This window comes from Zeus faber (assembly GCF_960531495.2).
Source record: "Zeus faber genome assembly, chromosome: 5".
In the NCBI taxonomy this organism is placed as follows: Eukaryota; Metazoa; Chordata; class Actinopteri; order Zeiformes; family Zeidae; genus Zeus; species Zeus faber.
The window spans coordinates 3,148,343-3,160,794 of NC_137192.1; positions in this window are offsets into that span (position 1 = coordinate 3,148,343).

A 12,452-nucleotide genomic window follows, 5' to 3' on the forward strand; every position below is an offset into this window, starting at 1 on the left:
CGGAGGTCAGGCAGGACGAAAAGATGGTCGGGCGGACATGCGATGGGTCCGGGTTGGTCCTGCGCGGCGGCTCTTTCTTTCTCCTCCACCTCCCAAGTGAGTGTGCGACTAGACGGGAGGACGGTAGAATGGTGTCGGGGTCAGCAGCGTCTTCCTTCTCCTCCTGGAACTGCCGGGACAGGGCGTTGGGTTTGATATTGCGTGACCCCGGCCGATAGGAGAGGGAGAAATTGAATCGGGTTAGGAAGAGCGCCCAACGAGCCTGACGGGAGTTCAGCCTCCTGGCGGACTGGATATACTCCAGGTTCTTGTGGTCAGTCCACACCAGGAATGGCAGCTGGGTTCCCTCTATCCAGTGTCGCCACTCTTCCAGGGCCAATTTGACGGCGAGAAGCTCCCTATTCCCAATGTCGTAGTTCCTCTTGACCGGGGTCAAACGCCTGGAGAAGAAGGCACAGGTATGAAGTTTCTGATCGGAGGCAGTTCTCTAGGACAGGACAGCTCCGACTCCCACGTCGGAGGCGTCCACTTCCACCACGAACTGCCGTTCGGGGTCAGGCAAAACCAGAATGGGGGCTGAAGTGAACCGTGCCTTCAGGGTCAGGAAGGCGTCGTTGGCGGCGGTGGACCACAGGAACGGCACCTTGGAGGAGGTTAGGGCTGTGAGAGGGGCCGCAACCATGCTGTAGCCTCGGATGAACCTCCGATAGAAGTTGGCAAAACCGAGGAAGCGCTGGAGTTGTTTGCGGGAGTCCCGAGAGGGTCAGGTGGTGATGCCGGAGACCTTGGTGGAGTCCATCTGGATGGTCCCCCTCCCTACGACGTACCCCAGGAAGGAGACGGATTGGACGTGAAACTCACACTTCTCTGCCTTCACAAAGAGTGAGTTCTCCAGGAGGCGCTGCAGGACCGTCTGGACGTGGTGGACGTGCTCAGCTTGGGATCGGGAGAAGATCAGGATGTCGTCGAGGTACAGGAAGACAAACTTGTTGAACATGTCCCTGAGCACGTCATTGACCAGGGCCTGGAAGACGGCGGGGGCGTTGGTGAGGCCAAAGGGCATCACCAGATATTCGTAGTGACCGGAGGGAGTGTTGAACGCCGTCTTCCATTCGTCCCCCTCTCGAACGCGGACAAGATGGTAGGCGTTGCGTAGGTTGAGCTTGGTGAACACCGTGGCCCCCTCCAGGAGTTCGAAGGCTGATGAGATGAGGGGCAGGGGATAGCAGTTCTTGACCGTAATGTCGTTGAGACCACGATAGTCAATATAGGGGTGAAGCGACTTATCCTTCTTCTCTACGAAGAAGAAGCCAGCCCCCGGCGGGGATGAGGAGGGACGGATGATGCCCGCCGCAAGAGCGTCGTTAATATAGGTGTCCATGGCCTCTCTCTCCGGGCCGGACAGGGAGTACAGGCGACCTCTGGGGGGGGTGGAGCCGGGCTAGAGGTCGATGGCAATATCGAATGGCCTGTGCGGGGGAAGGGATGTCGCCTTGGCCTTGCTGAAGACCTCCCTGAAGTCGAGGTACTCGGCGGGGACCCCCAACATGTCGGGTACGGAGCTGGAGCTGGTGGATGGCTGAGGTGCGGCGGCTTGCTTCAGGCAGACCTGATGGCAGGCAGGACTCCATACCAGTCACAGTCATAAATCAATGCTGTTTTCTCTCAGCAGCCGACACACAAAATCTCTTTTCTCCCCAACAAGACCATTCGCTCTTTAAACCAGACAGGACTCACAGAAATCATCGCCACACACACCCCAAGCATAAAAAGAAAAAGAAAAAACCCACACACCAATCAAACAATTCACAAATCCTACTTTCAATTCAGATCAGGAGATTTTCTTTTCTATTCTGAATGTGTACATGCATGGTTAGGCAGACTGTGGCTTTAGTCCTTCAGAAGGCTCATTTTGTTATCAAATATATAAAGTCCTGTCAAGGTTCATATCCTTCATCAAATGTTCAAACGTCCTTGGAAAAAAGGCTCATATATATTTCTCAAACGTCTTTAAAGAAAACGGCTCATATATATTTATCAAACGTCCTTAAAGAAAGGTCAGGTTTATTATCAACTTTACAAAGTCCGTAAACAGGCTCATATATGTTTATCACTAAAGGGCCAAGAAATGTTTCTCTTTATGTATTATTCAACTGCTCACCACATATGTATAACTATTTAATAACACATATATTCTATATATCACTTACACATACACAAAACTTACACAAAGCTCTTCAGACATCTGTAGCCGCGGCACTTTCACACTCACACACACAAAAAGAAAAAAAGAAAAAGATATGTCTGTCCAGACGCACATCTGATTCTCCAAAGACTTCAACAGCGTTTAGCTTTATGTTTTAACGTCGACTCATTTATACTTTTCTAATTTCATCAAAATGTTCACTTTGCCCATACTTTTAACAAATTATCTTTTTAATCAGATTCTCTCGTCATGCATGTTAACTAGTTGTCCTGGGCAGGTTCAGCCCTGTTTTTCCCCACTTTTCTCAAACTTTATTTGTCATCTTTTAAGCCTTTAACTTGTAACTCTTTTTAGTTCACTTTTCATCTTTTTCATTTTGCTTTTAGCTTTTAACTTTTATCTCTTTTTCACATTTCATCTTTTTCATCTTACTTTAGACCTTTAACTTTTATCACTTATTCACTTTTCATCTTTTTCATCTTACTTTAGGCTTTCAACTTTTATCTCTTTTTCACTTTTCATCTTTTTCATCTTACTTTATATAATTTTATATTGAGTCAATTCCCCTGGCCAGGGTTATTTCCTCTTTGTTTTTCCTACCTAGATTTGACTATATTATATTTTCATTCGGCCAACTTTCATGCAGCATTTAATGTACACATGTCTTACTGTTTAAGGAGATACGGCCCTGTCGTCGTTAATCTTGCATGGTTATTTAAATAACTTTTGACTACTAGTTCTTCCATTCTACAATTACTTTTTACTTCAACTTTCTCCACATCTTTTAAACCTTTATCTTTTACTTTTAACTTCATCTTTTATTTATCTCGTCTCTATTCTCTATTTGAACTTAATTCTCTAATTCTTCGTTTATTATTCTCTTATTCTCCTTATTTACGTCTTTTACAACTTAATAAACCCCAATTTAGATGGAAACTCACTTCACACATCAACACATCATCTCTCATCTCCATACAATCTGCTCTTGTTAGTGCAGCCTATCTGCACAAAACACAACCGCTTCAAGAACCACACATAGCTCAATTTTATGATAGGTCACTCACCCTGAGAGTGGTAGTTCGCTGGAGCAGGCAGCATCGGCAGATGAGGCCCAACAGATCGTAGTTTGTGACGCCACTTTGTAGTTTCTGGATGATTTTGATCTGTTGATGAAGAAGGAGTGACCGCTGACGCTGTCCCTATCAGCCGCAAACGCACCCACCCTGCTTCCTGCATCAATACTCCAAACCCAGGCCAATCTGTGTCTAATAATCAGGGGTTCGACAGGTGGGAACTAACCATGGCCTGCACCAAATTATTTTTCCCCCGTGATGAATTTCCAGCCGCAACATCAGATACGTGTGAATGTCCCCATGCACACATCAAATCTCCACCTGTGATGCCTTCACCAAATCCCCGGGTTGAACCAAGCCATGCCGGATCATGGTCAGCGTGCAGCTGGAGTCCAGCAAAGCCTTGTGTCTGCCCCCTTGTAACCTTACTGGTACACAGAAGGCCCCTTCCTGACCCAGGGAGGGGCCCGGCGTGCCGGCGACCTGGACAACCTGTCTGACCTCCATCAAGGGGCAATCCCTGCAGTGGTGGCCGGGCCAACCGCAGTACCAGCACCCCTGCTGAGTGTCTGAGGAGCCCTCTGTGGGCTCGCCTCCGTGCCAGGCATTGAAGAGGGTGGGGGGATAAAAGGGTTGGCGTAGGACCCAGTGTCCCACTGTGCCAAAAAGGGGTTAGTGCGGGAAAGGGGTAAGTGCGGGAAAGTGGTACTGCGTCCTGCAGCTCCGACGGTCCCCCAGTAGTCCTGGGGTCGGACGGAGCGGCGGACCTCCGGCTGGCTCCTCGGCAGTGAGTCAGACATGGGTTGCTATGTGGTCCTCCGCGATTGTGAAAAATGATTGATTGAACGTGCAGAACCTGTAGAGATAACACCAAAATCTTCGTACCGCCCATGTAGTGAGGCTGGCCAGTGAGGAGAGTTTGTAAAAAGGATTTGAAAGGATTTGTAGGAAGTTTAAATAAATTATAATGACCTCAGCAGCAGGTGACCATCTTGGGGCATGTGATGACAGCAGAAGGCAAATCCCTCTCCCCCAAACGAGCAGCTGCCATTCAAGAATTCTTTAAAGAGATGTGTGAAGCACAACCAGCTCAACACAGGGGTGCAGTAGGCCGGGCAGTGGCCATGCAGACCCCACCTCAGACCTGACCCCTCACCCCCCATATCCGGAAGCTGCTCAACCCACAGCGACCCACCATATGCCCATGCCATGCCGGGCTGCTCTGCACCCCCATAAGACCCATGACCAGCCCCCGGCTACCACATATGTGGACTACAGAACAGAGGACGGCAGACGGCCCCTGTCTAATGGACTGAGAGATGACGCAACGTCAAAGGGGTTGGCTTGAAACAACACGCCCCCTTTTCACCGGTAAAAAGGATTTTTGTTACAAATCGATTCCATTCTGCATTAACTACTAGCTCTTTTGCATTTTATTTTTATTTTTTACTCATTGTTTTCAGACTCTTTATATTTTGGTTTTACCAAAACACATCTGCAGATGCACACCGTTGGTCCCCTTTTCTTAATTTTTTGTTTATTGAAGTTACATTTTTTGTATCCCAGCAACCTGATTTCTCCAGTTAATGATAACTTTGTCATTCGCAGGAAATGGCCAACGATGTTATTTTCATGTTTATATTATTTAAAGTTCAATATTGACAAGTTAAAGACCCGTTCTCCGCCTACCAACCAAAGCATTGAGATGATAAGAGGGCTTCCCCAGTGGCATAGCAACAAAGAGGATGACCCATTACAAGTAAACTCCAGAGAACTCCTCTGCTATGTCTTCTGATGAGGGAAGAGTTGGTGTCGGATAAATTTTAATTACTGCCAAACAAGTGACAAATTTATTTGTCAGTTAAGAATCCATTTTTTTCTTATTTTTTTGTTGGTTTTCTTTGCATTTTTTATTTATTGTCTTTATTTTGACTTTCATTGCCACACATTTTAGATGTAAATAAACATTGAAATATGAAGGAGGAGACCGGCAATACAACCATTGTTGTTACAATGGAATAGGTTGAGGACGTGATGAAGTCCGTTGAGGTTGGTGATGCAGATTATAAAGAAGTAGCAATGGACAATATTGTCAAAATTACCTGCAAATGCAGCCAGGGGCAAAAATAAAATGAAAAAAGCCAGCCCCAAACAGGATCTCAGTGTGTAGCTGGGGCATGGTTGTGGTTAGCCCACATAAAAGCTCCAAGAACTTTGAAGATATTTGGCATACGTATATTTATATATTAAATTACACACCCAGGTTGATGAACAAAGACAAATATTATAGAACTGCCTGTCCTGTATGTAGGTTTTGAACCAATGTAGAACCGGGCCAGATTGGCCGACCCATTTTTGAAATCTCGCTAATAAAATCTGATGGTCAACAGTGTCGAAGGCAGCACTGAGATGTAGGAGCAGAAGAACAGATAGTTTTTTTGCATCAGTGTTTATGTCTAGATTGTTCAGAACTTTAATAGGTGCTTTTCTGTGCTCTGGTGAGGTTGAAAGCCAGATTGATAGGTGTCTAAAAGGCTGTTTGAGATTAGATAGTAGTTAAGCTGAAGGTAAACTGTTTTTTCAAGTATTTTGCTGAGAAACAGCAGGTAGGAAATGGGCCTGTAGTTGGCAATAACTATTCCATCGAGATTGCTCTTCTTCGGGAGTGGTTTAATGACAGCTGTTTTAAATGTTGCAGGGAATATACCCGATTGAAGAGAGCCATTTAAAATGTATAATACCTCAGGTGCTAGGCAGTTAAAAACTGTTCTAAAAAAGGTGGTAGGGAGGGGGTTCAGGCAGCAGGTGGTGACCAGAGCTGACCAACAATATCATCCAGTCTTTGTATGTTTAAGGAGACAAAATGAGACATGGCAGCAGTCATATTACTGGGAACTGAAGGGTAGGTTAATTTCTGAGTGTTGAGGCATTAATATTCTGTCTGATAGCGATAGTTTTGTTACTGAAGAATGTAGCGAACTCCTCACATTTTTCAGTGTCGAGCATCTCTGATGGGGTTGTAGATGGTGGATTAACAAGTTGATCAACAGTGAAGAAGAGCACTATACTATTGTTGAGATTTTCATGAATGATATTAGAGAAGAAAGACTGTCTGGCCTGTTTAATTTCTATATAGTATCGATTGAGTCTATCCTTGTAAATTTCATGATGAACTTGAAGATTTGCCTTTCTCCATTTTCATTCTACCGGGCGACACTCTCTCTTAAGCTGCCTAATAATTTCTCCATTTCTCCAGGGGGCTTTTTGTTTTTCTGTGTTTTTAATTTTAACAGGTGCAATCTTATCAATGATATTTAGTATTTTGGAGTTGATGTTGTTCAGAGGATCATCAGTTGATGATGCCTTGAACAGCGATAACTCATTTACCATTCTCTTAAAGGTTTCAATGGTATTATTGTTAATGGTACGTTTTTCAATTGTTCGGGTACCCCTCTGTTGTACAGGAAGAGCAGACACGTCAAAGAAAATGCGACAGTGATCTGAAATTGCAACACCCATGACATAGGGTACAACAATATTTAGTCCCTTTGATATGACTAAGTCCAGAGTATGCCCCTTATTGTGGGTGGGTCCAGAAACCTGCTGAGTGAGGTCAAATGCCTCCAATAGGCTAATGAAGTGTTGAGCATCTGGGTCTGTTTGACTGTCAACATGAATATTAAAATCACCTGAGATAATTACACAATCATAATCAGTGGAGACCTTGGAGAGTAGCTCAGAAAATTCATCAAGAAAGCGACATTCAGATTTTTTTTTGCCGATAGACAGCGATGATTAAAATCGGGGCACTGCAGTTTATAGATATAGCAAGGTGTTCAAAAGACATGAATTCTCCAAGGAGGATTTCCATTCTCCAAGGAGGTGCTGTCGCAATGAGTGCGACTGAGCCATTTCTATCCATCCAGGTCTCAGTTAATAGAATGAAATCCAGTTTAGGAGTACTTATAAGCTCATAAACTAAAAATGACTTGTTAGTTAGTGACCTTACGTTTAATAGAGACATTTTTATTGTTCTGGGTGCATGGCTTTGCGGGGTACTGAGAGTTTAAGTCCGAATCGGTAGTAAATTGTTTAGATTCCTGTATGTTACAGGGAAGTTACTTAATTTCGGTCTATGGTTTATAACTACAGGAATTTGTGGAGCAGAGTGACAGTCATTAATGTCAGAGTGGATCGGACTCACCAAACATCATCATAAAACATGTATATTCTTACCGTCAAATAAAAGCTTTGTTAAAAACGAAGATGTTGTGTGTCGATGACGCTGTTCAACATTCCCTCAAAACACAAAAACAATGGAGAGATTGCTCCATTCTCAGGGTGTCAAGTGGCCATTTGCATGCTGTCAAGTGGCCATGTGCCAAGTAGCCATGTGGCTTTGTTGGTCATCCAAACCCTTTGCATTCTGGGAGCTGGCTGAATAAAGCCAAGTGTGGGGAAAACTTTGAGGGGAATTATCTCAGAAACACAGTTTGCCGCATTCTCGTCATTAACAAGCTATAGCTTAACAAATATTTGCTTGATGCGTACAAGATACACCTTAAAATCCATGGTGGGTCACAAATTTTCATGTGGCCATATTGCCGTCTATTTACCAACAGATACGATTCTCTGTAGTAATCTTTCACGTGGCCATACTGCCATCTAGTGACCAACAGATAAAAATCTCTGCAACCACTAGGATTATAATGCTAATTTCTATTGTGCAATCAGACTAAGGATGGTAACTTTATGCCATTTATTTAGAAGTGTTAGAAATTGTGTTTTAATAGTTAGTAATTATAAATTGTCTTAACAGTTGATTAGTCACAAATGATATGTTCCTGATAGAATGGTTTTGAAAGATGATTGATGTCTGTATCATTAGTTTTGTATGTTTATAAGTAAAACAGTATCACAAGCATTAATGTTTAAATCACTAATTGGTTTAGCATAGTGATGTATGAAGTTGTGTGACTTTTGCTCATTAACTTGAACTACATTCACTACGCAGGAAAATATTAGCAGCCAGTTTAAGAGAGGAGATGCCAAACACTCTCGCTCCTCTGGTGAGGGTCCAAACTATGCCTCTTCTGGCTAGTGTTGAAAAGGACCATGACCCTGACATTTTGCTCCAGGCTGTCCCTCACCCTTTGAGCTCAGGGGAACTCCTTTATTTTATTTTAAGTTTTCCAATGTCTTTTCATTAAGTTTTACTTTCACCAAAGTCTGCGTGTGCAATAACATTTTTACTGAACAATAGCCTTCTCCGATTACCCCATTGAAGAACTGTGTTTCCTTATTTTCCTTTTTATTATTTTTGTATTACTAAACCTTGTGTTTTTTGCAATGTTTTTTCTTTTTTCTTAAGTTTTTTCCACCGAACCAACAAAATACTCTAGTCTAGATGATTGAAGTAAGCATAGTCAGATTCATTTTATTCAACATTCAGCCAGAACCTCAGAACAACATCGGAGCTGTTGGCAGACAACCCTGACATCATCAAAGAACTGAATCCACTGCTCCCCGGCCAATCCAACCCCCTGAAGTGAAGCCGCCACACTTCGTAGCAGGCTGCGATCAGGACCCATATGCTCAGTTAACTATCCCGGTTAGCCTGGGGGCAACCTACAGCTGGACTCCCACACAGCATAGCTAAAATCCCCGGCAGACAAACCAGTGGTTCAGTGAGCGGTCACAGCAGACACAACGCTGTCTACACACTATGGCGACGTCAGCTGAAAAATTCCCACCTCTGACTTTGCGGAAGGTAAATCAAAGGCTCCCAATGTACTTCATAATAATATTTTCTGTGGAATTTAATTGCTCATAGCATGTGTCTCGTCGTTATTATTTTTGATGAAAAAGTCATGTAGCTTTCTTCCTCACTATTGTCTCTGAGTAAAATGTTATCACCATTTACAATCCTGTATTCATTCACATTAACAACAACAACCATAGGAAGAGGGCACTTGCCTTATTGCTGTTCCAATTTTCCTGGACTTAATTAATGTCTTGTTAATACATGTTGTCGTCTGATGTTTCTATGTTTATGTTTTTCATTGTACATGTTGATTCAAGATTCAAGATTCAAGAGGTTTATTTATCACATACATATACATACTTCCATACATATATGCAGTGAAAAGTCAATGCAACACACCCGGTGATAACGCACAATATGTTGTAGACTGAACACAATACAGTAGCTACCTAAAAAATTCTACTTGACTAACTAACTGATTCCTAAAACGTAATGCAGTAAGTAAGTCGATAAATAGAATACATTAAAATAAAGAACTCAAAGGTGATGCAGAGTGGGGGTACAACATAGAGATAAAGGGAATAGACGTATGTATATGGGATAGATTTTTATGTATATACAGATATGTGCATAAAAGTGGCATGTGAATAAAGTGAGGTAATGTGTATGGAGATATACAGTACAGTATACAACAGTACGGCACGGCAATACAGTAACACCGAACAGAAAAGCAATACAGCACAGTATGCAGTATCCCAGAACAGTGATACCGTATGCAGTACATTTTGCTACATACAGTACAGTAAGGTAGTGGAGCGTATGTGTGTGACTCAGTGAGGATCCCTGGTGAGGTCAGCATTGACAGTCCTTATGGCTTGCGGGAAGAAACTCTGTCTCAGTCTTTCTGTCCTTGCTGTGTGACTGCGGAGGTGCTTGCCCGACTACAGCAGCTGGAAAAGTCCGTTGTTGGGGTGGTGAGGATCCTTCATGATCCTACGGGCTCTGCTACTACACCTCCTGGTGTATAAGTCTTGTAAGGAGGGGAGTGTAGTTCCAGTGGTATGTTCAGCTGAACACACCACCCTCAGCAGGGCCCGACTGTCCTGAAGAGTACAGTTCCCACTAGAGTTCTCCACTGCTCCAGAGTAGAAAGACTTGGGGATCCTCACCGGGACCTGGAATTTCCTCAGCTGCCTGAGGTGGTAAAGACGCTGCCTCGCCTTTCCCGACTGAGTTTCTTGCCTTTCTCGCATGCGTACTCGGTTGTAATCATCGCGTAAAGTCCACAATCAGCTCCTTATTTTTACTGATGTTCAGGTGGAGGCTGTTGTCCTGGCACCAGAGTGACAGGTCAGTCATCTCCTCGTGGTAGGCCATCGTAGTCGGTGATCAGGCACACCACAACGGTGTCGTCAGCAAACTTGATTATGGTGTTGGAGCTGGACCTGGCCACACAGTCATGTGTGTACAGGGAGTACAGTAGGGGGCTGAGGACTCAGCCCTGGGGGGATCCTGTGTTCAGGGTGAGGGAGCTGGACATGTGCCTCCCCACCCTAACCACCTGGGGCCTGGCTGAGAGGAAGTCCAGGATCCAGGCACACAGTGGAGTATTCAGTCCGAGCTCCTGCAGCTTGAGTCTGGTGGGGACTATGGTATTGCAAGCTGAACTATTATCGATGAACAGCAATCTCACATAGGCCCCCTTCCGGCCATCCAGGTGCGTATGCGTGGGGTGCAGTACCTGGGAGACAGCGTCATCCGTGGATCTGTTCTACCGGTATGCAAACTGCAGTGGGTCCAAGGTGCGGGGGAGGGAGGCGAGGATATAATCCTTAATCAGCCTTTCAAAACACTTCATGATCACCAATGGGAGGGCTACCAGACGGTAGTCATTCAGGCAGGCAGGAGAGGGGTTCTTCAGGGCAGGAACAACGTTGGACCTCTTGAAGCAGTGATTGACCCAGCCATGGAGATGTTGAATATCCTCGTGAGCACCGGGGCGAGCTGGTTACCACAGGTCTTCAGTACTCATCCAGATATGCCATCTGGGCCCGCAGATTTCCTGGTGTTCACACGCATCAGAGCCCGCATGACGTCATGCTCAGACACTGAGAGTGGGCCCCCATCCTCAGAGGTGTAACTCCAATTAGCCGGCGAGCTAGAGGTGTTGCTGCCAGACTCAAACAGCACATAAAAGAGAGTTCAGTTTGTTGGCTAGGGAGGCGTCCAGACTCGTGGCTGAGGAGGGGCTGCTCTTGTAGTTAGTTATAGTTCGCAGCCCCTGCCACAAGCGTCTGCTCCATTTGTAGCTCCACAGTCTCTCTGTATGTCCGTTCAGCGTCCTTCACCGCCCACCACAGATTGTACGACGCCGCTTTGTAGTTGTCTATATTTATAGATACAAGACCTTCGTTGTAAGCGGCTGTGCGAGCATTCAGAGCGCAGCGGATGGCTTTATCGACCCACGGTTTCTGGTTTGGAAGTATCTGAACTTTCATGTGCCAGTTGATGTCAGTCAGAGCGTCCTGAAGCGGGGCCTCTGATTTGTCCAACCACCGCTTTACTTCCCTCGTCACCAACACGATCAGAGGCTTGTAAATGGGAACCAGCGAAATCGTGGTGTGATCAGATTTTCCGAAAGCAGGGAGCAAGACGGTCTTGTATCCGTTCCTGTAAGGTGTGTAACAATGGTCCAAAGTTCTCTCTCCCCAGGTGGCACACGTGATGTGTTGGTAGAAATTAGGAACAACTTTTTTAAGGTTGGCCCTGTTAAAGTCCCCAGTCACCACCACAGCCGTGTTAGGATGTTTGTTTTGAAATCCGCACAACACATCATACAGGTCCGATAGTGCTGTGTCTGTGTCCGCTTGCAGTGGAATATAAACGGCTGTAATGATGACCGTGCTGAATTCCCGGGGGAGGTAAAATGGACGGCATGAGATGGTCAGCTGTTCCAGGTTCGGTGAGCAGGAGCAGGAGAGAGTCCTGATGTTGTTGGGGGGGGCACCAGCGGCTGTTTATCTTGAGGCAGACACCTCCTTCCTTGGATTCCTCCAACATCTCCGACCTGTCGGTGCAGAACACAGAGAAGGACTGGACTGGATGTATGGCGTGGTCCAGCACCAGCGGGTTCAGCCATGTCTCCGTCAGGTAGAGGACCCAACAGTTTCTCATATCCCGTGGAATGTAATCCTCGCTCGAATTTCATCCATCTTGTTCTCCAGAGAACTGAACATTGGCAAGAAGGATACTTGTCAGAGGTGGACGGTAAAGTTGCGTCCGCATTCTGACCCGAATGCCGCCTCGTTTACCACAGTGCTTTCTCAGTGTGCGCCGACTATGGAACAGCGGCTCAATTTTTGTTGTTGTTGTTGTTGTTGTTGTTGTTGTTGTTGTTGGTTGGGTGGTT